The following is a 6,024-nucleotide window of genomic DNA, read 5'->3' as shown; positions in this document are numbered from 1 at the left end:
CAACCACAGACAGAAATTCTTTTCTGTATCTCCAAATATCTTTCACTGCCTGAGATCTGTCTCATGTCCTGGTCTCAAAGCCTCTAATTCTTTTCATTTCACCCAGGTTCCCCTGTTTCTTTTATACCTTTAATTCTGAAAACCTCATTTCTGACCCCTTATCTTGTATGCCAAGATTCTCCAGCTCTTCTTCCATACCTCAAGACCTATCAACTCTCTTGAGTTGATCCCAGCACGGTTTATTGAAGAGCCCATCCTCTCTCCCTGATCTATAATGCCAACATAAATCAAGTTGCCATATCTGAATGGGAGTATTTTTGAGCTTCCTATCCTGTTCCAATCACATGTTTGTCTTACGCTGCACCACACTGACATATTACACAACTTATTTATTTATTTATTTATGTATTTATTTTTAAAGATTTTATTTATTTTCCCCCCAAAGCCCCAGTAGATAGTTGTATGTCATAGTTGCACATCCTTCTAGTTGCGGCCTCAGCATGGCCGGAGAAGCGGTGCGTCGTGCGCGCCCAGGATCCGAACCCGGGCCGCCAGCAGCGGAGCGCGCGCACCTAACTGCCAAGCCACGGGGCCGGCCCTACACAACTTTATAGTTAACATAATCTACTATTTCATAAGACATATTTTTCCAATTTGTCCTTGAGAGGTGCCTTGGCTTCTCTTGGACTCTTGGCCTTTCACACAAGTATTATATCAGCTTGTCATTCTCCACATAAAACCTATGGTGACTTTTATTGGACGTGCATCTAAATAAAGTTTTTAATCTTTATTTAAACCAACTTTGCATTCTTGAGCTATATCCCATTTGTCATTTTATACATTGTTGAATTCCAAAATCATTAATATTTTGATGACAATTTTTGCATGTATGTTCTTATTTTGGTTAGCTTATAATGATCATTTCTTGAGCAATCCTTTTCTGGTTTAAGATCCTTATAATTACCCTTAGTGAGTTGGATAGTCTTTCTCATTTTTTTGCGTTTTTTTCTAGAAGATCATCTCTATGGTATTATCTTTTCATTGAATGTTTAATAGAACTCATCTTTACAATTGTCTGTTTGTGATGGGGTTTTTTTGGTGGGAATATTTTTAACTACCTATGAATATTCTTTGTAGAACCATTCAAATCATATTTTTTCTTTAGTCAGATTTAGTTCTACTCTTTCTAGGAAGTTTAAAAAATTTCATCAAATTTATTGTCATGTTCAAAATATTCTCTTATTTATTAATTATCTGCAGCAACTGTAATTAGGGCTACATTTCATTGCTAATCTGGTTTATTTGTACATTCTTCCTTTTTTTTTCTTGATCAATCATGCCAGGAGTTTGGAGTTTGGAGATTACAGTCTGAGTACAAGAGATGAAATGGAGACCTAGGCTTCTTGTAATAACTGATATCAACAGGGACAAAGGGCTTGGAGATATTAGTTCCGATGATCCCAAGTCAGATAAGGATGATGAAGTTAAAAACCCTAAAAGGATATGGGGTGAATGAATGATTTCTTTTTTTATCATGAAAGGATGTTGCTTTTTCTGCTTCTATTGAGATTATCATGTGGTGTTTTTCCTTCATTCTATTAATATGGTGTATATTGTTTGATTTTCACATGTTAAAACAACCTTGCATTCCTGAGATAAACCCCATTTGGTCATAGTGTAAAATCCATTTAATATGCTGCCGAACTTGATTTGCTAGAATTTTGTTGAGGATTTTTGCACCTGGATTCATAAGGAATATTGGGTCTCTAGCTTTCTTTTCTTCCAAGGTCTTTCTCAGGCTTTGGTATCAAGGTAATAATGATTTCACAGAATGAGTTGGGAAGTGTTCCCTCCTCTTCTATTTTTTGGAAGAGTTTGACAAGGATTAGTGTTAATTCTTTTTGCTTTTGGTAGAATTCACCAGTGAAGCCATCTGGTCCTGGGTTTTTCTTTGTTGGAAGATTTTTTATTAGTGTCTCAATCCCTTTATTTTTTATAGGTCTATTCAGATTTTCTATTCCTTCTTCAGTGTTATTTGTGTGTTTTTAGGAATTTGTCCATTTCATCTAGGATTTCCATTTTTGTCGACATGCAATTGTTCATAGTATTTAATGCTTTTTATTCCTGTAAATTCAGTGGTAATGTCCTTCTTTCATTCCTGGTTTTAATAATTTGAGTCTCCTCTCTTTTTTTCTTAGTCACTTTAGCTAAAGATTGTCACTTTCATTGAACTTTTCAGGGAACCAACTTTTGGTTTCATTGATTTTCTAATTGGAATTTTAATACACAGCCTTCTGATTTTAATAGACTCTCCACTTTTCGGGTAAAATAATTACTTTAGTTATTGTTTTGGATCCAGTGATTTCATGGGAGGATAGAAGCCTCTATCCCACTTTTTTCCTTTGCATCCCCAAATTCAATAAAAAAAATGAGAAAATGGACTCTTAAGCCCTCCCTCTCTTATTATTACTTTTGCTGGGCTCAGCAATATAGTCTGAGGCCTGATATGTGAAATTTGTGAGGTATAGGGGAACCAGTGAGGTACCATGAAATAGAGTATAGATTTGGGCCAAAGAGAACACCTCAGCTATAAGATGTCCCCATTGTGGATATGACTCTAACAGGTGCAGCTGGAAATCACAGCCAAGCACCCAGGTTATGGGCAAGAGCCGGGCCATGGGATGCTCTGAGATCTGAGAGTGGTGTGATTAAGGCTTGGTTGAGGTGCTGGACCAACTGGAGCTATAGCAAGAAGATGTGGATGCTAGATGATAGGAGACAAAGCAAATTAACACTATAATGCTGAGTATTGACCCCATTTTTAAGAGGGGGAAACTAAGAGTGTGATATTAAGAACATTGTTCAAAACCATAAAGTTTAAGAGGCAGATAAGGAACTTAAAACCACATTTTCCTGAGTCTAAAGCCTCATTATTTGATATCAGTACAGCCTTCTGGGTCTCCTCACCACGTGACCGTAGATAAGAGTGTCCCACTGTGCTAAGTTGTCAGCGTGACCAAGTCTTGCTGGCCATGGGCCAGATCCCATCAGTCAAAGAGAGCTTAACCTCAAATAGGAGCCCTGCCTACGGTGGGAACGTGGAGTGTGAGCGACAGAGCGGTGGTGTTGGAAGGAGCTCCAATGTGGCTGGCCGGGTAAAAGCTGATTCCCCAAGTTTCCAGGTTAATTTTTTCATTAGTGATATCAGTCTTCTCCAGAGGTGCTGGGTCATCCAGTTCTAGTAATAGCACACAGAAATGTGCCTTAGAGGAAATGACTATGTGTGTGCATGCGTGTGTCTGTGTGTGCATTGGTAAAAGCTGTGTCAGCTATGGCCATCACTTTGGGGTCCCAAGCTTACTCTGGCATGGAGAGCCCATATCTGAGCATAACCCTGAGGAGAGGAGTGTTCTAAGAAGGCTTTGATCATCCCACGGCGTCTTGAAGCTGTCATTGTGGTGAAGTCACCTGCAAGGGTGCAAAACAGGCCCTTTAACAGACCAGACTTTTTGGATTCTTCCTTTTTGAGGTCAGTCATTGTAAACATGGCTGACCCTTTGGGCAGAGTGGGAATCCCTAGAAGTCACAGAGTAGACATCTTGCAGTCAGAAGGATGTGCTCAGATGCTCAGAATAATCATAATTTATACAGTAATAGACAGATGCCCTTATTCCGCAGCTCATGGTTGAAACTCGAAACATGTTAAATAATTCTTTCTACAGCATGATTCACTTTACCTGGGAAGAAAATCTTGGCTTTTTGCCCCTATACGTAAAGCTCTTGGGCTGCTACTGCTTCCCTTTTCTTCTTAAGATCACCCAAAAGCACAGAAAGCCAGGTCTGCCTTGCGTTGTTTTATCAGGGGGCAATGAAAGAGAAAAGTAGGGTGGACCTGAGGATTTCATGAAGCTAGGTCTTTGGAAATCCTCTAGTTCAATCATCCGAGGTCAGTCTGGAGGTGGGCATGGTGTAATCTAAGGGAAGTGGGCGGGAGATTGGGAAACACTTGGTCACACCTTGATTCAGTCACCCTGTTCTAGAATTTGACCCTCAGATTTTTAAAACCTGGATCAGACAAAGAGAAACTGATGCACACACTTCAAATGCCAAGTCCCTTTCTCTAAAAACAAAGGTGAAAATAATGCCCACTTTATCTCACAGCTATTAAGATTACATGAGCACAGATATGAATCACCAGTTGGGGTTCCAATTAACACAGTCACATATCCTTTAATGCCCACAGTGCCAAAGTCACCTGATGTGCTGAGAACCAGGTCTCCCTGTGACAACCTAGGTCTTGGTATGGACCCCATCCAGGCACCTGTTCAGAGCCCTGATCCTTTATGCTTCTGAGTTTCCCTGTTGTCCTTTCCCTGCCAGCTAACTTCAGAACAACCCAAATCTCTCAAAATGTTCAAGAACTTTGAACCTCAAAGGAAAAGGATTTGTGTCCTTTTCTTCCTCCCTAAAGGCTCTTTGCCCCCTTTGTAAAATCATGTATGCTGATAGATGTATTGGGGAAAATATCAATTAAATATATCCATCATTAACATTTAAACTCCAAGACACTGTAATATCAAAAAATTCCATTATTAGAACTATATCCATATTCATATCTCCCCAAATAGTGGGTGGATGATTGCTCTAAGTTGAATAAGAAATAACCATTCTGGGACATTCTCTGATACAAAGAAGAGCAATCTTGAAGTGACATTATTGCTCTAGTGCTAACAGCAGAAATGGTTTGCAATTGATAGAAATGGCTACCAGTTTTCCTACAAAGAAAAAAAATGCTTCCAAATAAATGTACAGCCCTGCCAGGAAATTTCATTTCATGACCACTCTGATTCTTTCCCCAACGTACAACCAAGGAGGAACTATAGAAATAAGACCACCAAAAACCTGTGAGAGACTCACTAGCTGACAGGGGCACTGTTTTGGACTGGTGTGGCTAGGATGGTGAGTTAGGCCTGGAGGGAACTGTCCTGCTTAGTTGTGGGCAGATCAATTAGGAGAGAAATTGCTGAAGTTCTGCTCTTGTTTATCCCCTGAATGACTTTGGGATAAACACCCACTGTCCCCAACTCACATTAACTCAAACCTCTAGTCCAGGTGAACATAGGAATAAAATCAAGGCAGAAGCAGAAGTCTTGTGCTTATAAGGATATAAGAAAAACAGGTAAATACAACATGAATGTTTAGATTAGATTAGTATAAACTCCAAACGGTTGCATAAAGCATGATACTGTTTGTTTTTAAAAATTGGGTTAACATAATTGAAATATACTTTATGAATACATATAGGTGCAATACAACTATGAAAAAGGGGAGGGAGTTTTTCTGCTTCCAGCCATGAGTAAGTAAGATGTTTCAGAGTTACCTTCCCACCATAAACAAATAGAAAACTGTACAAAATATAGAAAACAATTTTTTTAGGCACTGAAAAATAGTCAATGTGGTACTGTGATGCCTGAGGAAAGGGAAATGAAACGAGCTCTCTCATCATCCAGATTTTCTTCATGAAGTTAATTCCTAGACTGTGCACAGTGAGGGAGAGCCCAAACTGGGTCAGACAATCTTACTGAGTTGAGGAGACAGAGATTGGAGTCAGGGAGGCCAAGAGGGCTAGAAATTGCAGGGCTACATATACAAGAGGGGCAAGCTACACAAAGAACTCCAGATATTCACATAGGAGTCCTTTTGATCCTTTGGCTGAATACCAGTGTGCATGTGTGTGAAGTGAAACTCTCTGAGACCAGAAAACAAAAACTTCCTGGGAAGAACATTTACCACGTGTTCTCCTAAGTCATCTTTGAGGAGTTTTATAGTTTTGCTTTTTATATTTAAGTCTGTGATCCATTTTGAGTTAATTTTTGTGAATGGTGTAAGGTCTGTGTCTAGTTGTTCCAGCACTATTTGTAGAAAAGACTGTCTTTGCTCCATTGTATTGCCTTTGCTCCTTTGTCAAAGATCAGTTGATTTTATGTATGTGGATCTATTTCTGGGATCCCTGTTCTGTTCCAC

Source organism: Diceros bicornis, chromosome 18 (genome assembly GCF_020826845.1).
Source record: "Diceros bicornis minor isolate mBicDic1 chromosome 18, mDicBic1.mat.cur, whole genome shotgun sequence".
NCBI classification, from domain to species: domain Eukaryota; kingdom Metazoa; phylum Chordata; class Mammalia; order Perissodactyla; family Rhinocerotidae; genus Diceros; species Diceros bicornis.
Note: the sequence above shows the minus strand (reverse complement) of the source record.